The sequence below is a fragment of the Mirounga angustirostris genome, unplaced genomic scaffold (genome assembly GCF_029215605.1).
Source record: "Mirounga angustirostris isolate CCGP_5_RB_7025 unplaced genomic scaffold, mMirAng1.0.hap1 SCAF_1, whole genome shotgun sequence".
Taxonomy (NCBI): domain Eukaryota; kingdom Metazoa; phylum Chordata; class Mammalia; order Carnivora; family Phocidae; genus Mirounga; species Mirounga angustirostris.
In genome coordinates, this window is record NW_026991709.1 from 181,180,779 (window position 1) to 181,205,214 (window position 24,436).

General features: G+C 39.1%; 1 pseudogene; it reads left to right on the forward strand.

The window, feature by feature from the left end:
* The first annotated feature begins 265 nt into the window (after positions 1–265).
* LOC123834761 (large ribosomal subunit protein uL22-like) lies at positions 266–857 on the forward strand (annotated as a pseudogene).
* Positions 858–24,436: the final 23,579 nt, after the last annotated feature.

Sequence of the window (24,436 nt, forward strand, 5' to 3'; positions counted from 1 at the left end):
AGGTCCCAGAATCTAAAAGAGTCCTTGGCATACAGTAGATGATCAATAAATGTTTGTTGATCATGAATGAGTGCCTGACAAATGGTAAAATATATATATATATATAGTGTGTAGTTGTTGTCATATTATTAATCGGGATTAAAACCCAAGTTTTCTGACTCCGTATCTACTATAGTGAGTTGAATAGTGGCCTTAAAAAAGATATGACAAAGTCTTAACCCCTGGATTTATAAAGATGACCTTATTTGGGGAGTTCTCATGAATTCTCCCAGGAGCCACTGCTCTTCCTCTTCCCCTAAGCAGCCTGAGGTGACCTCTGAAAATGGTTCGCTATCCGCTTGACCCAAAAAACCCTACGAAATAACACACGTGAAACTGCCCAGGCCATCAAGGGTATGCATAGCCGAAAAGCCACCAAGTATCTGAAAGATGTCACTTTACAGAAGCAGTGTGTGCCATTCCGTTGCTACAATGATGGAGTTGGTAGGTGTGCCCAGGCCAAACAGTGGGGCTAGACACAGGGTCGGTGGCCCAAGGAGAGTGCTGAAGTTTTACTGCACATGCTTAAAAATGCAGAGAGGAATGCTGAACTTAAGGGTTTAGATGTTGATTCTCTGGTCATTGAGCACATCCAGGTGAACAAAGCCCCCAAGATGCGGCGTAGAACATACAGGGCTCATGGTTGGATTAACCCATACATGAGCTCTCCCTGCCACATTGAGATGATCCTTACTGAAAAAGAGCAGATTGTTCCTAAACCAGAAGAGGAGGTTGCACAGAAGAAAAAGGTATCCCAGAAGAACCTGAAGAAACAAAAACTTATGGCCCAGGAGTAAATTCTGCAGAATAAATACAAAAAAAAAAAAAAAAGATGACCTTATTTGCTAAAAGGCTCTTCATAGATATAATTAAGAATCTCAAGATGAGATCACGCTGAATTTAGGGTGGACTCTAACTCCAGTGACAGGAGTACTTATCAGAAGAGGAGAAGATGAGTGATGTGAGGAGGGCAGCAGAGATTGAGTGATGTATCCACGATCCAAGGAACCCAAAGGATTGCCACGTAGAAGCTGGGAAAGAGGCATGGAACGTATTCTCTCTCAGTGCCTCCAGAAGAAACCAACACTGCAAACACCTTGATTTCAGACTTCTAGGCTCTGGACTGTGAGAAACTAAATATCTTTTGTTAGCTATCAGGTTTCAGGTAATTTGCTATGGCTGCCCCAGGAATCTAATGCATCTCCTGGGACACCAAAGTTGTCTCTGGTTTGTCCTAATAATCTGGACTTGACCTTATTTTGCCAGCTGGCCTCAGCCTAACTACACTCCCTTTTGCACGTGGACAAGCATGCTGGCACAGCCTCAACTCCAGCCTGTTTTGGCCGCTTCCCTCTCCAGCCCAGCCTGACTTCTAGTCCCAACACTCCCCAAGCTTATCTAGACCCGGGCTTGGTACTGCTGTAAGTTGCTGATAAGGCTCTTTGGTCCTGTCTTTCTGCCCATGTTTCCAATTCCTGTCTCCAGACCTGGATATGATACAGCATCTGGAGTGAGGACAATTGCCCTCCCGAGCCCCAGCCAGTCTGTGGGGCTGGCTGCAAATCACCCAGGGCTCCATACCTGCTGGTGATCTCATCGTCCCTCAGAACCCATTGGCCAGACTGCATTAATAAAGTGCTGGAAGTACCTTAGTTTCCTGTAACTTTTTCCAGCCTGATGTCTGCTGTGATGTGTAATTTATGTTGTAAGAAATATAAGAAGTGCACTCCTTCCTGCTTAAAAATCTTTCCATCCGCTGAGGTCTCCACTGTTGTTCTTGTGCCATGGAGACAAAGTATCAGGAGGAAGATTCTGTCTGAAACCAGAAAGGTTTAACAACACCCTCCTCCCAACAGGTTGCAGCAGCATCATTTCAGATGTCCCCAAACCTCTAGATAAATACTCCCTTACACAGACAGGTAGCTGAATTTCAAAACCCCTTTCTTCCTAACTGAAGAGATGGATTTCCAAATGCTTTATGCTTCCTGCTAAACAAGCTGCCGTTTCCTTCCCCCCCAACCTACTCTCATTTTTCAAGTCTCCCCGCCAAGCCAGGCAAGATAAAGTAGAGACACCTCCCTCCTTCCCATAATTCTTTATACATGCACTGAGCGGTAAGCCATCACTTCATGGAAAACAAATAAATAAATAAGCAGAGTACTCGTCAAAGGGAAATATTTATCTCTTTGAAAAGGTGATAGCTAAGGAAAATAGTTTCTTGTCTGTGTTGAAAATTTTCAGTCCAAAAAAGGAATTCCATTCGAGGGAACCAAAATGTATTGAGTACTTCTCTGTACCTAGAGTAGTTCAAGAAAGGCCAGCTCCCCCTAGCATGCAAACTGCTGAAGGGCAAAGACTTATCTACACTCAGTGTAGCCCTAGTGCTTCAACTGGTCCCAGCACATAGTAGGTGCTCAATAAATACACGATGAATGTTGAATCCTTAGGAAAGATCCTGGAAGAAACTTCCAGAAGGTATCCCAAAATTCCAAAGTGGCAAGACCTCTTTGGGGTCATCTAGTCTATGCCTGAATTTTTATTAATGATTGCAATAGCTGGCACTTACTGTTGAGTGCCAGACACTGAACTGAGCATTTTATTTTTTTTTTAAGATTTTATTTTTATTTATTTGAGACAGAGAGAATGAGATACAGAGAGCATGAGAGGGAGGAGGGTCAGAGGGAGAAGCAGACTCCCCGCCGAGCAGGGAGCCCGATGCGGGACTCGATCCCGGGACTCCAGGATCATGACCTGAGCCGAAGGCAGTCGCTTAACCAACTGAGCCACCCAGGCGCCCTGAACTGAGCATTTTAAATGTATTGCCTTATTTAATCCTATCCCTATCCTTATTATGCATATGAGGAGATGAAAAGTCAGAGAGGGTAAGTAACTAACCTAAGGTCACACAGCTGGGGAATGACCAAGTCAAGATTTGCACTCAGTTCTTTGAAGCCAGGGCCTGTTTTCTTTAATTCTGTGCTCTATTGTCACTTTTTTACAGTTCCATAAGCTGAAGCCAAGAAGGAGGAAGAGGACACCCTAATTTTGCACCCTAACATGTAACAGAGAGGGCTTAACCTTGGTGTTACTGGATCTCTAACTCAATGTTCCTAGTATAGGACCACACTGCCTCTTATTTGTGAAACACGGATTTAAAAACTTCAACTCTTTTCAGAAAAAAAGTGCTTTCTTATCTTGCTACTCTTTCCTCTGGGGTTGAGAAAGAAATCTGGTTGATGCTTTTAAGGAAGAAATTTAAAAATCAAAAAATTCTTCTGGGAAAAGGCAACATGTTTGATCATTAAGAGAAAAAAGACTTTTATTCACATAGCAAAAGTTAACCTGTTTAAAATACTAATATACTGTTTATATACTGCCTTTCTTCCAGGAACTGAAGGAGTTTAATATAGCTCATTAATTCTTAGACTATTTCTGTGAGGGAAGAAAGCAAGCATCATTATCTATATGTTAATATGAGGAGGAAACCGAAGCATAGAATCAACTGGAGAGTCGGGAAACACAGCCAATTCAGATTCCAATCCAACAGTAAAAGACATGATCATTAAGTCACACTATAGCTGGAATGTTCATTGGATGTGGATCATTTCCCTGAAGTACATTGATCTTTGTTGAGTACTCGATGCCTCGAGAAGCCCACGGTGTCATAGCATTCATCAGTGAACCGTGTGATTTATAGAATTTTTCTGGAAGTAAGAGTCAAAATAAGTGATACTCAAACTTGAGGGTGCATGAGAATCACCAGGAGGGAGAAAACACACATCGCTGGGCCCCACCCTCAAAGTTTCTGATTCAGTAGATCTGGAGTGGGATCAAGAATCTGCAATTTCACAAGTCCTGGCCCATGGACCACACGTGAGAACCACCCATCTAAAATGGTGGCCATCACAGGTGGTCCTACTGGAGTCAAGCATTCAGACATGGGAGTAAAGCTGTATGGCTTTTAGTCCTGGCTCTGCTAATTTTCATAATTCTTTTATATTTCTATTTTTTCTCTTGAAAAACTGGAGATTATGATAATAACTTTACCAGTCTGTGGCAGAGAGGGAGCGGTCCATAATGGTTGGCTACCCTCATTTTGTCATGATCCAGACTACACATGCATAGCAATCTTCCTTGATGTTACAGAGCCCTCACTAACAAGGTATCATAAATTAGGAAATATCCCTTCTAAGAAGTTGGGCAGTCCCTAGGGAAATTAACATCAGGCAGAAATCTTAATTATGAGAATGACCATTAAACTCATAGGTCCTGAAACTTTGATCAATGGGTATATTGCTTTAGGATACAAACTTCCAAGACTTGCTTTACAAGTCCCATTAGCAAGGGTAGAGACCCTAACTATGATACACTTCCAGAGACTTAAGTAACAAATTATCAATGTTAATGATGCTGGAGAGGATAACTGTGTTTGATGGAGGTATATTCCCTAATATTTAACTCTGAATTTTAAGGAAAGAGATTTTCCTCTGTTCCTAGGCTATGATTGTTCCCCACTTAGAAGAAAGGATGCTATGCACATCACGCTGAATGATAACGGTGTGCTAAATTTTTTAGCCAAGTTTCCACAATTCTTCCAGGGAAATGAAGGATTTAGTACTATGTGTTTAAATCAAATCACCTATAATCTCCATCGTTTGCCCCTTCAAAGGCGTAAGGGGGGAATTACTCAAATAATTTATGCAAAACATTCATTTCAAGTAGTTAATAGGCTTCAGGTTGTTCATGGCATTTTATGGACGCAAACGGGAAATGCTATGAATTTGTAAAAAGTTTGTCACACTGTGCTCATTCAGCAGCTCCTAAATGTCTGAATCTACACTTCTCCCTAAATTGCATCCTTCTCCAACCTGCAAGGGTGAGTGCACACCCTATCCCTGATCACTATGGCAGGGCATCAACTTCACATCTTTGCACACAAATCGGATTCCCAAAGGGAAGTGCAAGAACTGGTCCTCAGTTATAATACACAGAAGTCATGTAGTTCACTGGCCTCTAATGAAGGACAACACAGGTATTCATGCCTGTTTCTTGCTCCTTCCCTTGAATCTGGACCATCTCTGGGACCAACAAAATGTAACAGAAATGATGATGTGCCTCTTTTATGCTTACATTTGTTTTTTTGGGGGGGGGGGTTGTTTGTTTGTTTAAGATTTTATTTATTTACTTGAGAGAGAGAGAGCAAGCGAGAGAAAGAGCAGGGGAGAGGAACAAAGGGAGAGGGAGAAGCAGACTCCCCATTGAGCAGGGAGCCCTATGCGGGGCTCAATCCCAGGACCCTGGGATCATGACCTGAGCCAAACGCAGATGCTTAACCGACTGAGCCACCCAGGCGTCCCTGTGCTTAAGTTTTAAGAAAGTCTATGGCTTCTGCTTTCGTACTGTGGGGGAAGCCTGCTATTGGGTAAGACCTGACCATTCTAAAATGGCCATGCTGTGAGAAGTCCAACCTAGTCATGTCGAGAGGCACATGTGGATGAGATCCAAGGCCCGCTGACAGCCTGCACCAACCTGCCAGCCATGGGAATGAGACCGTCTTGAGAGTAGAGCTTCCAGCCCCAGTGGAGCAGCTGAACTGTGATTTGGGAGCACATGAATAAAATCGTTTTTGTATAAGCCTCCAAGTGTGGTGTTATTTCATTAGGCAACAACAGATAACAAAAAGCGCTAACTCAAAGAATAGCCCAGCCCTGTTCAACATATGCATACTGTGTAAAAATTCATGTTGATGCAGACTTAACCAGCCCACAATCTTTTTCTGGTGCTTTGTAAAACATATCGATTCCAAGTGAGCAATTATACACACTTTATTTGATACCAGTTTCTGATAACAGTTTTCTTTTACCATTTTGTTCTTGCCCCTTTTGGTTTGATTTTTATATCAGGAAGAACCCCAAGAAGAGTTGGGATTTTTTTTTATGTCACTCTGACAGTCCAATAATCTAGGCCTGGCATTTAATTACTTCTTATTCATGGTTATCATAAAAGTATCAGAAAAACATCCAAATGGTCAAATACACAAAAGGGATTACCTGATTGACCTGATGGTTCTGTGTGCCTTTAAAATTGAAAGCACGTCAGTGCATTTGGGGACTGTGACCCATTCCATCGTCCAGCTTTATATTACCTACCTTGGCAGAACTACACATTTCTGTAGATTATGGAGACAACTACGTAGAGTCAAAAGTTCTAATAATTCATCTGTAATGCCATTCAGAATTCTACCACTCGTCTTTTCAAAATGAAAGAAAACACATGAAATCCAAATGCATAGATCAGCAAACAGTCACTACGTAAATATTTTGTAAAATTTCATTTTGTTCTCTTTTAAAACTTGAGGGAAAACTCATACACATCCAGTTGTAACAACCAGAGACTTTTTTTCAAAGGTTTTTAATTTTCTATGAAACCATTTCTCCAGATTCTCATGCACCCTCTTAATCTTTCTTCCCCCCAGAGGATAGCAGGTGGTTACATCAGCTGTTTGCTAATTCCATCCTGCAACTAGGGAGACTGGAATATGCATTAAGGCTGTGTGTTTACCTTTGCAACAGTGGGGTTTTCCAAATCTTCTGCAAACAGATCCTTTAACCTCAAGGTATATTTTCTGGGAATTGAATAGGAGGAGGCATAAACCTACAAGGAAAATGAACTGCACTGTTTGCATGGCACATTTCGTCTTCTGCTGCCTACAGGGAGGTGGAGAAAGCACGTTGGGTAGAGATTCAACTTGCGCTCAGACTGCACTTAATTACGTGGCTTCCTGGGCAAATAACTGCATGATGGAGCCTCAGCCTCCCCACCTGTAAAAAGAGAATAGTGATACCTCCCCATGAATGAAGCAAAATAAACAAGATATTTGAGAAAGCACATTGACACGTGCTCTACAAAGTCAAAGAACTGTCATCATTGTTGCTATTATTACTATATTCTTAATCTCCCTAAATATGAAGAACAGCAACCACATGTTGACTATCTGTTATGCTCTCTTGGCACGAAAACATCGTTACTCGCGATGGTAGTTGTATGATCTCAGACAAGTTATGCTTTCCTCCTTAAGCCTGTTTCCTCCCCAGCTGATACGATGGAGTAGTTGTGAAGATTGAGTGGAATGACCTTGGAGTGTAGCTCTGATGACTTTTGCACTCTACCCCAGGTACCAACACTGACCCTAGACCCTGAGAGCTCCAACCAGGGCTTTACCACCACAGACGGTTCTCCTACTATTGTGTTCCTTTTGCATCCAGCTTCCAACATGGAGAAGCTGCTGTTGATGTGCCGCCACCCTGCCTCTTATCCCCCCAGCCCAGCTCTGAGCTGACCTGCCACGACAGTGGACAGTTCCTGGCAAGCTGGCCACCTTCCATCTTGAATGTCTTTCACTTTGCCACCTGGGACTTCCTTTGGTGCCTCAGGAGCTCACTTAGCCCATGCCCTGGGGAAAACATCAACCAATGATGTACAGAAGCTAGTAGATAAACAGCCAAGCTTCTCATTGAGGTGCTTCTAACTTGTTTTCTAGAAGATTCCTTAGATGGTAGTCAAGAATATTGAGACTCAGCTTTTTATATCTGTAACCTGCTCATCAACAATCCTTTTAACGGCCTTTCCTCTATGCCTTCTCTCAGTTTCCCCATTCCTTCACTGACACTTCTGGGTTTACTTCCCAAATAAACAAATAAGCCAAAACCATGGCTCAGGGTGTGTTCTTGGGAAATCCCAAACTACCAAACTATACAAAGTTTGGGGTGGATGTGCCCAATTCACTAAGCCTGTCATTAGCCCGTGCTTTCGCTATAAGGCAGACTGGAGAGCTGCCTTACATTTTCAGCTTCTACTGAGACCAATCATGTCACTTCTACCTCTGTAGCAGCCTTATTTTCTGTACTCTCCAAGCAGGTGAAGTCTTTTTAGATACATATACTAAAAAATTAACAAATGTCTCCTATTCATTATTTCTTTCATCAACAGAAGAAAGTACACCTAGCTTCATAATTCCTCTGGCATGTAAATATCTCGTAAAAATGTGGATATCATCTTTATCTTTGCAGCAGGGGTTCTAAAAATCTGTTCATAAGCCCTCATTGTACTTCAGCTCCCTCCTGTATCCTAATGAGATTTCTATGGCCTTTTTGGTCTGATGTTCGATTCAACCAGCAGACTCCCTTTGTGTTAACCCAAAGCCTAGAAGAATGAGTCATTGCCTTTGGTCCTCAACTTTCCTGCAATCTAGCTAAGGAGGCCATGATGTGTATATACAGCTCTGATTCAAGGTGGACCCTGGCTAATGCTGTAACGTAGGGACCAAAGGCAGGAAACTGGAAAAAGGAAGGATTTGTTTCCAGTGAGAGCAAAAAGCTTGGGCATTTCACCATTTGCAGACTCCGGCATCTCTCAGAGATAGGCAAGATGACTAGCAAAAGCCTCAGCACTAATCTGAAAATGTGCAAAAAGTACTTTTAGGCCCTTCAAATAAGCTATAGCTATTAGAGTGTTTATATGAGTGACACAGTTTGTCATAGATTTACAGGGAGCTCCTTGGGGAAACTGCCAAGTGGTTACCCAAGTGAGTCCCTGATTAACTGCAAGGTCAGGGCTGGTTCATGTAGGGAAGATGGCCCTGTAATTGACACAATGTTGAAGCTCAGGAGTTTGCTCAGGAGATTTGAATTGATGGTCATATTACACGTATTTTCTTCCTGCCTGGGGAGAAGCAGCTTTTTATTCACAAAAGTAGGACTGACTCATCTTGATGCAGCGATGTTTTCTCTTCTTTTAAGCCACAACACACAACCACAAAGTCAGGAGCTGGTTTCACATAATGCTTTGCAACCCTCATATACACATTCCCAATTCTAGCACACCATCTTGTATTCCATTAGTTGCAAAATGACAAGGGTTCTATCCCAACAGTAGACCTTCATCCTTTCTCTTCCATCCATTACTACCTTTACCTCCCTGGTTTTGGAGGCTGGTGGATCATATCTGGACTTTTGCCATCCTGTCTCCCTGTCTTCTGCCACCAATTTTTCCTATTCAATCTAGCCATTCTTCCTCTGCTGAAAGTGCCTTTCTGAATCTTGATTTCAAGCAATATAATGCAGTGATTAAGAGAGCAGGCTCTGGCACAGACTTGAGTTGGAGTCTTGGCTCTGCAGATTAGATGATATTAAATGGGAGTGATGATCTACATCCATGGTTAGCAAATCTGGCCTATCGCCTGTTTGTGCAATAAAGGTTTATTGGAATGAAGCCACTCCCATTCATTTACATATTGTCAATGATTGTTTTCCTGCTACAATCACAGAGTCGAGTAGTTATGACAGGAATTATATGTCCCACAAAGCCTAAAATATTTATTATCTGGCCTTTACAGAAAAAGTTTGCCAATTCTTGATCTATATCGCAGAAGTTCAGAAAGAATTAAATATAAAAATACACGAAAACGCTAATGTACCTGACACATTATAAATGCTCAGTAAATGTGAGCTATTATCATTGTCACTATTTTAGAATCTCTATTCACTGACTTCCCTGTAATCAATTTACCCAATTAACCAGTGCTCTCTACTCCTTGTGTATAAATCATGACTGGTGGGCAGGGCATACCAAAAATTCTCAACTAGCCAATCACTCCTTGCCACAAAACTATATTTCCCTAGAGAAAAAGGACTTGAGAACCCCACATTTAATCCTTATCTATTCTAGTTTATCTCATATCTCCAGCTCTCTATTAGATAGTTCTGCTCCTATGTCCAATTTTCAAATACCATAGACCCCAAAGCATGTATTTTTATATTCTCCCAAGTGGCCTCCTGAGTTCCAAATTTCCATCAAATGCACTACCATTAATGCAATCTGGAACAGAGCTTAAAGATTTAGAGAATGTTGGAACTCACAAAATGTTAGAATTCTGGCTTCTTAAACAGAAGAGAATCCTATAACTCAGGTGTCTTGCTTCTTACAAATCAAGAAGTTTTGTTCCTTCATTTAAGGCATGTATTTGTAGCCAGATTGTATTTATTCTTCTCCTTAAGTGTTTCTTTTTCATGCTATTTATCCACGTCCACCTGTACCGCCCCCTTTTGTGCAAACATTCTTTCCTTTATTCACCTCCTCCATCATTCATTTATCCATCTGACATTTATTGAGCATCATTAAGTAGCACATGTTGAGTGAGGCCCTGGGGAGATGACAGTGAATAAGACCCAGCACCTGCCCTGCCGAGTTACAACAAATATTATGGAACCGAATTTTCATTAAAGATAATGAGAACAATTAAATCCTAATATTGACAGTCAGGCATATTGATCATTCATTTTCCACCCCTCTAGCAGTGCAATTCAGCTTTTTTGGAGTTCCAGATGTTTTACATTGGTTAGGATATATTCATTTGTCTCTATTTAGATATGGTCTATGAGGAAATATGTCTTCTGCTTGTACCATAAGCTTCTCACGGTTTATTTCAAAAATTGCCACTGGTGGTTTGGTTTTATCCAGTGTGTGGGGGTTTTTTTTTTTAAGATTTTATTTATTTATTTGACAGAGAGAGAGACAGCAAGAGAGAGAACACAAGCAAGGGGAGTGGGAGAGGGAGAAGCAGGCTTCCCGCTGAGCAGGGAGCTGGATGCAGGGCTTGATCCCAGGACCCTGGGATCATGACCTGAGCCAAAGGCAGACGCTTAATGACTGAGCCACACAGGCACCCCTCTAGTGTGTGTGTGTGTGTGTGTGTGTGTGTTTAAACAACCTGTAGATTTCTTGGCATTCTACACAACTTCTTTGTGTAACATTTCAGGATAGAAAAGGAACAGGAGCAATTGGATGGGTTTTTCCCTTCAAATGCAGCAATGTATTAATCATGATATATTAATCACTTATAATAGCTAGAAGAATGGGGTTCTACGATTTTTTTAAGTTTTTAAATAACTGAGTGTCTTATTTATAACAAAAATTTCATTTTCATTTTAAATTTCTGAAAGTAATCCAAATTCAATAAGAAAAATAAAACATCTTTTTAAAGTATTTACAATGTGCTTTTTAATCTATCAGTAAACACCATAACTACGCCTGTGTGTTCAAGTGAATAAGTTTAGGGTCACAGAAGTAAAGTGACCTTCCCTATGTCCCATAGATTGTAGGGCAGAGCCAAGAAAAAAATCCCAAGCTGTTTGACTCAACATCATTACCTTTAACCACTCTGCTCTCTAGTTTATACAGTTGATCCTTGAACAACATGAGTTTGAACTGCATGGGTGCACTTATATGAATTTTTTTTTCAATAAATGCAGTACAGTACTATAAATGATTTTCTCTTCCTTATGATTTTCTTCATAACATTTTCTTTCCCCTAGTTTACTTTGTTGTAAGAATACAAGATATAATACATATAATGTACAAAACATGTGTTAGTCTACTGTTTATGTTATCAGTACAGTTTCTGGTCAACAGAAGACTATTAATAGTTAAGGTTTGGGGGAATCAAAAGCTATATGTGAATTTGACTACAGGTGAGAAGGATCAGTGCCCCTAACCCCCATGGTGTTCAAGGGTTAACTGTGTACTGGTTTCCCCTTTCCTCTACTACCTTTTCTCTCACTCTTTTCCTTTAATTTTTTTTCTTTGTAAATAGCATATGCAACAGTCCCTTGATTTTTATTTAATTTTTTTAAATGTGACAGGTTATTTTTGTTTTTTGAATTAAAGACTCCAAGTATATTTGAATGTCTCTCTGGTCCCTTACTTCATCAACCTATCCCATACACTTAGCAAATTAACCCACCCCAAACACAATTTTCTTCATTTCTTTGTCATATTTTACCATCTCCTAATTCTTCCTACTATCTACAATGGCATCATCCAAAATATCTTCCTTGAGATGTTAGCAGATATTCCATTTAACCAAAAGAAAAAAAAAAAAAAAAACTTGGTATTTTAGTTTCTTTTTCTTAGAAGAAAGCGAAAAGAGAGAAGAATTCAGATATTTTTTAAAATATTGTAATTCTAGGGGCACCTGGGTGGCTCAGATGGCTAAGCAACTGCCTTCGGCTCAGGTCCTGATCCCAGGGTCCTGGGCTCGAGCCCCACATCGGGCTCCTGGCTCAGCAGGGAGCCTGCTTCTCCTTCTCCCTCTGCCTCTCTCCTTGCTCATGCTCTCTCTCTCTCTGTATCTGTGTCTCAAATGAATAAATAAAATCTTTAAAATAAATAAATAAATAAATAAATAAATAAATAAATAAATAAATAAATAAAATATTGTAATTCTAATGGCGCCAGGGTGATTCCATCGGTTAAGCATCCAACTCTGGATTTTGGCTCAGGTCATAATTTCAGGGTTGTAATATCAGGCTCAGTGCTGTGTGTGGAGCCTGCTTAAGAGTCCCTCTCCCCCTCTCCTGCTGCCCTTGCCCTCCACTCTGCCTCTCTCTCTAAAAAAAAAAAAAAAAAAAAAAAAAAAATTGGAATTCTATAAAATAATTGGGGAAAGTACTTTCAGGAAAAAATAATTTTTTCTTCTGTAGCAACCAGACACCTTTGTTTTTGAGGTCTTGTGAAGAATACTTCCAGAATCACTGAATTAAAGAGTTATTACATTTGTTATTTTAAACACTTAAGAAATTAAGAAGCATAAAATATTACATAATTAGTGGTCAGTTATAGCCTAAGCATTTTTTGGGAAGCTAATAATTTAGTATCAAAGAGTTAAGATTTATTTCTTACTATTAAGTTAAAGTTGTAGTCATCCACTGGAGTAGAAGAAAGACAAGATGAAAAAATCCTAAAAGCAAAGAACAAGTTTATTGTCAAAGATAGTTTCTTCACAAGGGCAATGGTGTTAACCAATAAGAAACTTTTAAATAGTATTAATTTGAAACTATGTCCTAAAGATGGCAGAGCCACCAACCTGGAAAGGCTAGAACTCACCCCACACTCCTTAGACTGAAGTAAGGGAGAAGTAAACTGTTATTGTGTTAAACCAATGAGATTTCAAGTTGTTTGTTATTGCAGCTGGTGTGACTTACCCTGACAGAAACTGAGGCCCAGAAATGTGACAGCATGTCTGAGGTTCCACATAAATTAAGGCACAGCAATCTTGTACTCTTTCTACCTAAAGATATTGCTTTAGATACGAGAGATTTCATTTTTCCATGTCTCTCTTTCTTAAAAAAAACGCATTGTAAAGGGCCCTTGTTTGCAAGTAATCATTGGTTTCCTTTCATAGCTTACTTCAGGTAAATGTAAAAACTTCAATGACCATGACATTAAACCAAGTTATTATAAAATTACAGAGGCAACTACTTGAAAACATTTAAAGCCTCTCTATAACACAGCACATTCAGATAAATGAAGTCACATGCTTAAACTTTCTACTTTTATCCAGTATTAGAAGAGGGCAGCCTGGCATTACACAAAGGGTCCCACAGTCTCACAGTAAAAACTGTACGTACTTTAGACAACTCTCCTTCCCCACAACAATCATTCTGTTTCTCAATATAATTATATGGGAATTTCTTATTTTAACAATCCCAGAATGTAGGGCATAGTATCTTTAAACACAGTCCTAAATAGAAACCCTAATAAATCACTGTGCTTTGGACTAGAGCCATGGCTGTTGTATAAATTGGAAGGGAAGATAAATGATTCTGCAGGGGGACATTCACCTAAATAGGTTTATCCTCAGTAACAATGACAATCCCCTCCCTGGGTTGTAGGCATATAATAGAATCTCCAAGGAAGTTGGAAAGGTAAGATTTGAAAAAGGTAAATGCAGGTCCTTCCTACTGAACAGATATGCCCAAACCAATATTGACCAAGAGTCAAAGATCTCAATAGAAAAAGACTAAGCAATGGAGACATTAGAGCCTTTTTCTTTAATACATGGCTAAGGCTTGGACTATTGTTCCTGTGTTCTGTATGCTTCTCAGACTATAGACTTATAGACTATAAGCCTCATGAGGTCAAAATCCTATCTCTCTGGTTCATCACTGTATTTCCACTGTCTTCATTAATACCTGACATGTAGGAGGCCATAAAATTTGTGGAAGGAAGGGAGAGAAGGAGACAAGGAGGAAGAGAAAAAAAGGAAGGAAGAAATGAGCATCTTGCTGTACTGTGTCTCTATTTTTTAGTGTGACTTGGCCCCTAAGAGAAGCCATCCACTTTACCAAGTGTAAATGGAAGAAAGAGCAACAAATTCTAATATGTGGGAGAAACCAGCTGTGTTGGACTTTTGAAAGAATTATCAAGGGTAATTTCGACTAGACACAATTTTCTGCTTATGTACTTTAAAACCCACCTGCCAAGTAATATGCAACTGTACCGTAATAGTAATTGTATACAAGTACTTGTATAAAAGTAATTGTAACAATACTTGTATAACCTAACTCAGGAGGGTCATATAAGAACTCAGTAAGATTAAAACATAGAATAGTATTCTGCATAGTAAGGTTGTAGTATGCAAATGTCAGGTGAAAGTAGTTTGTATCCTTATCTGACTTCACCTACTAGTCCTATCCTCTTACAGTGAACTTAGTCACATAACACAACTACTGTATATAGTTTCGGTAGTTACATGACAAAAGGAATTTCTACAGTTGAACTACTGGCAGTGATGATAACCGATGAACAGGAAAAGTAGCCAAGGAAGGAAATATCTGCTACTCATTCCATCAACCAACTTAGCCTTGTAACACTATTGACATTCCCATCTTGGCTCTGCGGAGCTTGTCAGTAGAGATGCTCACAAACAATTAAAAGCTTTTACTACCATTGTTAAGCTTGTGAGCATGTATTCATTACTATTTGTGAGGTGTTGTACAATCTAATGACAACTCATTTGGTCAGTCGCTGTTAAAATAGTGTAGGCTAACAGTTAAACCTGCATCTTCAGACAGACCCGGGGTCAAGTTTAGGTTCTCCATTTCTTTGTCATATGATTTTGGACAGGTCATTCATGTTCTTTGTGTCCTCTTTCTCAGCTGCACACCATGTCAACCATGCATCTCGAACTGGATGAGTCCTAAATAGCTCTTAGTTCTCACTCCAATGCTCATGCTGTAGTCCTGTCCATGTACATGACATCTCTCTACCCCCAGGTAATTAAGACAAACACTTAATTGATGCCTTCCTTTCCTTTACCCACTCCCAACATCCAAGCATCACCAAGTTCTCTAGGTCCCTCTTCCAGACTCTATTTCATGTCAAACCACTTCTCTCCTTCACTACCATCACCTTACAGCATACCACTATAACTTTCTGAATTTCGATAGCCCCCAGATGCATTTGTTTTCCTCTCTTCGCCCTTGTCATAATGATTCTTTTTAAACCTAAGATCAGAGAATGCCGCTACCTTGCTCAAAGACTTTTAATGATTTTTCTTCTATTTCTATTAGTATAAAATCCAAATTCCTATCCTATGCCCTACAAAAAACTTTTTAAATACTCTAATGATTTCCTACTTCTGTGAATTCATCTTCTACTCTTTCGCCATCACTCACTACTGTCTAAGTAAACTGTTCTTCTGTTCTTCAAACACATCAAACATCTTCCCAACTGAGGTTTTTGCCATTATTACTCTTCTTTCTACCTAGAATGCTCCCTTGACTACTTATCAACAGATTAGCTTATTCTTGATCCTTCAGGGCTCAGTCAGCTCCTAAGAAAACCTTTTCCTGACTACCTTCATAAAAACATCTTGCTCCTTGTTAATCTCTATAATCCCAATTTTCTAGTAACTACTTCATATCTTAATCATTTAAAAATTGTTTCACCCACCAGAAAGTAACTTTCATGACATCAGAGACCTTCTCATCACTCTGTGTCCAGTATGTGGCACGTTGAACACACTCAATAAATAATTCTGACTGTTGGAATGAATGCTCGAACAGAAAGGGTGGCTGGCTGGGTTGTACTTATTGAAGGATGGGTTTCCCAAAGATAATTCTGACTATGCACAATTTTCTTCTAGTATATTTAGAACCCCTCTCCTAAGTAAGGTATAACTCAACTACAATCATATCTGTGTATCTTAACTTATTAGGCTTCTAGAAACTCATTGAGATTAAAATGCATAATAGGCACTCTTTTTAGGTATTAAGCACTCTGCAAATGTCATAGTGAGTATTTTTATTACTCTCATATTTTGATTCTTGGTGTATCCTCTTATGTTAATATTGATACATAACATACCAATATTCATGTGAGAGTTAGGATGGTTTTGGAGACAAGGAATAGAAAACCCATTTCAACCCAGCTTAAGTGATACAGGGAATTTAGAGGCTTACATATCTGAAAACTTCTGCAGAGAGGGCATACTAATCAGGAACCAGGTTTGGTTCCTCCTTGAATTCTCTTCTCTCTCTTTGTTGGCTTCATGCTTAAGCTGGTAGTGAGAAGGCTGCTATGGTCTGCCAAGACAATGTACACAGCCAAGGGAGGCCATATTTTTCTCTTTCCAAATGCCTCCAGCAAACATCCCCTCCTATCCCCTTTACTTGCACTGAGTCATTAGCCATCTCCTGAACCAATTCTTTTGTCCAGGAAGGGTTGGTCATCTTAGGCCTGAGTTCCTACACCAGCTACTACTGGAGAGACGGGAGACAAATCAGACTCCATCTGGGAGCTGGAGACAAGCCCTATTTCACTGAAACACTGGTGCTACAAAGAGGAAATGTAAATACCTCAGGGTAAATCAGGCAGGAAGAGGTGATACATTCACTACATTTATGAAGATTAAATGGCTTAAGGCAGGTAGAACATGTAGACATACCTGGGATGTGGAAAAAATGCTTAATAATATAGGGTGCCTGGGTGGCTCGGTTGGTTAAGCAATTGCCTTCAGCTCAGGTCATAATCCTGGGCTCCCGGGATCGAGTCCCGCATCAGGCTCCCCGCTCAGCAGGGAGTCTCCTTCTCCCTCTGCCCCTCCCCCTCTCATGCTCTCTCTCTCTCTCTCATTCTCTCTCTCTCAAATGGATAAATAAAATCTTAAAAAAATTTTTTTTAAATGCTTAATAATATAAACTGCTCTTTTGTTGGGACTAAAACTAACTTATCTATTTTTCTAAATAAAATTCTAGAAGCATGGACAACAAAGAACTTATGTCTAACCAAGAAAAATCATGGTCTCATACAAAATATTTTGTAGATGTTTAAATTGACATGAGATCAAGTATTATTGTATATTTTCCAGGTAGATTTTGATGTGAAAGACACCCATGAAAGACACAATGTTAAATGCTGCCGAAAACATTAGGTCTAAAATATAGCTTCCTCTAGGAACTTGGAAACTAGCATATGACATATGTTCTAAATCAACATATAATAACAATGTAAATTAAGTACTACATAAGCAGAGCTATATCAACATGCAACAATAATGTAAGTCAAATCTAATATTTGCATATAACATAAATATGTACACATAATATATTTACATAATAATAGAAATACTAACTAAATGGTTTACCTCAGGAGTGTTTAAGAGCCTGGCATTAGAGCCATGAAAAATAGGGTTTGATCCTGGCTCTTGGGTTGGTATCCGGGTGATACTGAATAAGGTATTACTCCTCCCTTAGCTTCAGTCTTCTCACCTGTAAAATCTACCTATCTCATTGGGTTGTTGTAAAGGTTAAATTAAATGAGCTGATGCAAGTAAGTTCTGTCACTGTGTCCAGCATATCAGAAGTGCTCCATAAAGATTAGCTACTCTTAGAATCACCATCCTCATTATGATTCAGTTTTATAGAATTCCAGAAAAAGAAGTTAATGAAATAGATGGGATTTGGTTCTCAGTATTAAAGGAAGTGTGGGATTCAAACAGGAGAGGAGATAGCTGACCATGTCATCACAGGTCACACTTAGGAACTCAGTAAATAACCCACACTGTATGGGGTAGGGGGAACCCATTTCATAACAGATCATATTTGTACAGCATTGTCTGATAATCCTATTGATAATTTAAGTAGCTATTATCTCCCCTCACTCCCATTTCCAACCCAACTCACATATGTCTTCTGTTTACAAACAGGGAAACTGAGACTCTGCAGGGTGGAAATGGACAAAACATGGGCCTCCTAAATCCTGTTTGTTTGTTTTTTTTTAAGATTTTATTTATTTAATAGAGGAGAGAGAGAGAGAGCACACAAGCAAGGGATGCCGCAGAGGGAGAGGGAGAAGCAGGCTCTCCTCTTAGCAGGGAGTCAGATGTGGGACTCGATCTCAGGACCCTGGGATCATGACCTGAGCTGAAGGCAAACACTTAACTGACTGAGCCACTCAGGCTCCCCCTAACTCCTGGTTTTTAAAAAATGTTTCCTACAGTACCCATCCCCTTCCATGGAAAGGAATTATGAAAAAAGATTGTTAAGGAACATCTCTGGGGAGTGCAATGGCCAGAAACTCAGGTGATCACACAATGAACTGATCTGTTATATTCCAAGTATCAACACAGAATAGCAGGGAAGCACGCAGTCTGGTTACAACTTTAGTTCCTCCTCTTATGTGGCTCTGTGACCTTGGCTAAGTTATTTAACCTCTGTATCCCATGCCCTTCATCCATAAAAAAGGGGGTAAGAGAATAGTATTCATCTCGTGGAGTGGCAATGATTAAAGGAAACAATGCAGGTAGAGCATGTAAAACCATGCTTAGAACATAGAAAGCACTCAGAAATGTTATCAATGATTATTAAGAAAAATGGAAGAACCTATCCTTGAGAGCTTTGCTGTTTGTTATTTGTGCCCACCAACCTCTTGCATCTGAGCATATGCAACTCAAAATCATGCTGTTCCTTGTCAGAGCTGTAGCTGTAGCTCTAGGAAAAGCACTCTCAATGAAGGGAGGAGAGGGGTCTCTGCTTTACTGAAATTACTCCAGGAAGCAATCACCCACCTCATCACACACATTTTTCAAACTAGGGAAAATGTCCCCTATTCTATTTCCATGAGTCTGCTACCCAAGACAGGCTACATAGTTAGTGGGGACTAGTGCAAAATGAAAACATGTTCAAAACATACTAAGAATTTCAAGACAGCAACAGCAGAGGATTAAACCAAGCCCAGGACCCTTCTGGGCTTGCACATTCCCCACCCCCGACCCCCCACCACGTTGCACATCCAGGAAGCCAGCCCTGCTGATGCTTTAAACATCTCACCTCTCTCCTTCTTGTCTTCCTTTGTAGTTATCCTGCTACTTTTGCCCCCAACAACTGAAGGAAGTATTCTTTGCTCCCTTGATCTTTGCATTAAACTTGCTTTGAATTCTGGAATCCAACTACCTGGTTTCACATTTGGATTCCACTCCTCACTAGCCTGTCTGACCATGGGCAGAATGCTTAACTTCTCTTTACCTTTATGCTCTCATCTGAAAATTGAGGATAATGATGATAGCAACCTTATAGACCTATTATGAGGATTGAATAAAAAGCTTTTAAGTAATATCTAACACAGTGGTTCTCGACCCTGGCTTCACATTAAAATCGCCTGGGAGCTGTGAAAAAATACCATTGCCTGGGCCCCACTCACGACCAATTAAATCAGTCTTGGGGGTGAGGCCAGCAGAATAGTAGTTTCATAAAGCTCCCCAGGAGATTCACATGAGCAGGAGGATTAGAGACTGCTGGTTTTGTGTATGGGGAGTACTCAATAATAAATAATAATAATAATAAGTAAATGTTATAATAAATAATATAATAAAAATAAAAATAATATAATAATAAATAATAAATGTTGGCCAGTTATTATTACATGGGTTAGCTAAACTAAGTAAAAAGTTCTATATGTCAGGTCTTCCCTTGGATCTACTCTGCATCTGGCTTCTTTCTCCTACTCTCCTCAGCTTTGATCCAGCATGTACCTGCAACCAGTATAAATCAATACCAAAGATGTCTTACAGTCCTCCCGCTGAGACAAAGGTGCCTTTGAATACAGGTCTTTCCATTAACCCAGAGATGAGAGGGGAAATGTCAACTCCTCCAACAGGGGTCCTTCCTTTGATATCAGGGTGGTGTATATTCCAAAAACTCAGCACACTGCAGGTTTTGGGGGGCACAAGGCAGTGGTGTGAATGTTAATTTCTTGAGCTTGTATTTCTCTCCCGTCAGTGTGGATAATCATCTTTTTGAAAATGTCCTTTTGTCATATTTATGATGGTGACACATCCATTATGACTACAGTAGCTCATTTGCAACATGACCTGACAAATATTGACTGTTCTAGGCTACATTTAATTTCAAGGTAACTAAAATCATTTGTGTTTCTTAGTTGCCAGAATGGGTTCTGATCACACAAGGTTTGAAACAGTCGGGCTTTTTATTTTTTACTTTGTTCTTCACAGTGAATCCACCAATCAGGACCTGAACTGAAGTTGGGGTAAGAGCTGGAGGAGCAGACAATCGAGTTAATTTGGCCTCAAGATCAGGAGGATCTCAATTTTGAGGTGAGGTTCATGGACACATTGTTGGAGGAGAACTCGGGGAGCTAGTCACAAACGGTTTCTTCATGGAAACCCACTGACCATCTTCTACAGCTAAATCAGGGAATAGGGTTTCAGATCCAAAGCCACTGGGACTCAGAATATAAAAGCTGACTTGTGGAAACTCCCAGAGTTCCCAGCCCCAACATCCTCTTGTTGAATAACTGCTATGTTTGCTGAGACTGTGGATCTGAGAAAAAAGAGTAGATTCTGCTCACAGCTATTTATATTCTATTTGGTTCTCTAAATCCTGAACACCTGAGGAGGCAACTCTTAAGACATATTACAAAATAACATAAGTTTAAATGGCAAAAGAATCATCATAGTCACGACAGTGTTTTTAATATGGTTTGTAAGCATAAGTCCTGATTGTTTGAGATGCCTATCATAGCTCCAAATGGGAGGTAGACAGTTGGATACATGATCTGGAGTTTGGGACTGAAGCCCAGGCCGATATCATAGATTTGGGATGACATATAAATGGTATTTCAATCCATTTTCTAGCTGAGACTACCTTGAAAAATGAATGAAGAAGGCAAAGAGGTTTGAGGCCTGAGCCCTGTGGCACTCCATCATTTAGGGTCCTGGAAGATTAGGAGAGTACAGTAAAACTTACTCAGAAAAAGGGATCATTGAGAAAGGAGATGAAGGAAATAGCTCTGTGAAGGAAACCTAGTGAAGAAAGCATGCTACTCTCAAAGAGGAGGAGGAGTTGAATTCTAGCAAATTCTGCTAAGAGGTTGAATAGGAGGAAAACTGAGAATTGACCATTGAATTTTGTGACAAGATCTATGACCTGAAAACCAGCAATCTTAGAGGAACGGTATGGACAAAAGTCAGAGTAAATTAGGATCTCAGGAGAAAATGGGAAGGTAGGACTGACAGTGAGTTTATACAACTCTTTCAAAGCCCTATCAAAATTAAGAAATATCAGACAAATTGAGATGCATTCTAGAAATCAACTGGCCTTTTCTCCACAAAAACATCAATGTCATGAAAGATAAAGAAAGGCTAAGGAAAGGTTTAAAATTTAAAAAGACCAAAGAGACATGACCACTAAATTATATACATGATTCTTTTTATTTTTTTAAGATTTCATTTATTTATTTGAAAGAGAGAAACAGAGAGAGAGAGAACAAGCACAAGTGGGTGGAGGGGCAGAGAGAGAAGGAGGCTTCCTGCTGAGCAGGGAGCCCGATGCAGGGCTCGATCCTGGACCCTGGGATCACAACCTGAGCTGAAGGCAGACACTCAACTGACTAAGCCACCCAGGCGTCCCTATATACATGATTTTTGATGGAATCCTGGATCAGGGAAAATTGTTACAAGCAACATTATTGAAAAAAACCGATAAAATTTAAATTTGGACTGCATTTTAATTGCGGGTATTGTATTAATGCTAAACTTTCTTAATTTATCATTGAATTATGGCTATGTAATGGAATGTCTTTTTTCTTAGGAAATATATCCTGGAACACTCAGAGATAAAGAGGTAGGATAGATGCAACTTCCACTCCAATGATTCGGAAAAATAATAATAAATATACATACATATAGGTGTATATATAAAAGACAAATACATCTATATAAAATATATGCATGCATAATATAGAAATAAATTATATAAATAATAAATATTAATATTATAATCTCTACATAATTGGATTTCTATGTATAGTATATATGTATATGCATATATACATATGCGTATATACACATATACATATATAATATATACATAAATGGTGTATACATATAAACATATATAGTACATACATATATAGTATATACATATATGCATATACATATATACATATTATTATGTATATCTAATCTATATTATGTACATATACATGTTATTATATATAATATATATGCATATGCATATTATGTATATTATGTATTTGTATAATGTATATAGCATATATAGCATATATGTATATGCATATTATTATATATATATAATCTAGGTGAGGAGTACATGGGAGTTTTCTGTGTGATTCTTACAACCTTTCTGTAAATTTGAAACTATTTTATAATAAAACATTTTTGAAAGTACTATAGCAGTTATCTCTGAGTAATGAAATAATGAATTTTTTTTTCCCATCTCCTCATCTCTATTTTCTTTCTCAACAGCAAACAGGAATCAATTATGTGGAAATATATTTTTGAATGCAAAAAATATATATCAATTAACTTTATCAACCACTCAAAAGGGAAGTATTTTAATGACCTGAGCAGATACTAACTTCATGAGAAATATTTGTCAGATTATTTTGAAATCATAGAACAAGATTTATAACAGATCTCTAATGATGAGATTATATACCCATATGATACCTGTGGGCTATTAATGTTCACTTATCAAGAAAGAAGAAGTTAATAAACTGAGATTTTGCTTTAAGTATTTTAATATTAATTATAATGATACAGTACCACATATATTGATCATTTTAAATTTTCCTTAACTCAATTGCCAGAGCTTTCTTAAGGGCTTAAATTATTATCTCTATGTTTTGTGTGATGGCTAGACCATTCACAGAGAAGAAATCTCAAGCAATTAAGTATACAGTTCAGTCTCCCTCCCTGAGAAATGCTTATAGGGAATCTGTAAAAAGGAGGGCAGAAATAGGGTGATCATAGGAGATCTGTTTAGTCAGATTCTCACTCTGGGGAAAATCTGGTTAACACCTGGTGGCTATCAGAACAAGCTTGCCATTACCACATAACAGATTTGTGGTAGAAACTCGATAGCCACATGTTGATTAAGTGGTGGGCAAAGCAGGAGACTTTATATCAGAGACAACCTGCTTTGCAAGATCTATCAAGGTTAGCATCCAACTCTGTCTCAGAATGTACAGTATAAACACCACAGTGTTTAGAGGCTGAGTGAAGTTTTTTAAAATGTTAATCCACTTAACAAAATGGATAAGATAACTTTGTTAACCACAACCCTTAGAGCTCTGTATTGACTTAACAGCCAAAGAAGAAAGAAAAATGGGGGTGAGGGGTGTAGTAATCAGTTAAAGAAGTTTGACTAGCAATAATTTGGCTACCGAGATTTGTAATTCAATTGAACTAAGTCATTTAAAGTAAGCCTTGGGGCCCCTGAGGGGCTCAGTCGTTAAGTGTCTGCCTTCGACTCAGGTCATGATCCCAGGGTCCTGGGATCGAGCCCCGCATCAGGATCCCTGCTGGAGGAGGCCTGCTTCTCCCTCTCCCACTCCCCCTGTTTCTGTTCCTGCTCTCTCTCTTTCTCAAATAAATAAATAAAATCTTTTAAAAAAAGATTAAAGTAAGCCTTTAAAAAATTATAGGGAATATCTTTTCAGATTTACTATAAATATTGTGTTTTGAAGGTATTTAAAAATATATATATATTAGTACATCTTTCTCAATTTCAGTTCCTGGCAGCATAGCAGATCAAATAAACTAAACCCCTTGACTAAAACTAAATGAAAATGAATAAAAATATGAACATCTATTTTATTGCATTAACAAACGAGCAAGAAGATAAGGATTCTCCAGAGATCTGTAGTTAAGGGAAAACAGAAGTTCAACATGGTAAGCAGAGAACAGCTCACTCTCACCCCAAGGGCATCTTCTAAGCCCAGATAACTTTGGGCTTCACTTTTGAAGGCCTCACAGGGAGTGAAAAACCTGAGAACAGTCTTTCAGAGTGGGAGGCCTAATAGGAAAGTCTACACATATATCTGAGTTTAAAAATCACACCCTCAGCAAATAAACTAGACATAAAACTGTACCTCTTAGGAAAAGAAAATAAAATTAGCTATTTAAACCTTGTTTCTGGATTGAAGCCAGGAGGAAATATCTAAAAATAGAAAAGAGCACACATATAGAAAAGAAATTAAATTTCCTTACATGAAAAGCACTTGAAATATGTAATTT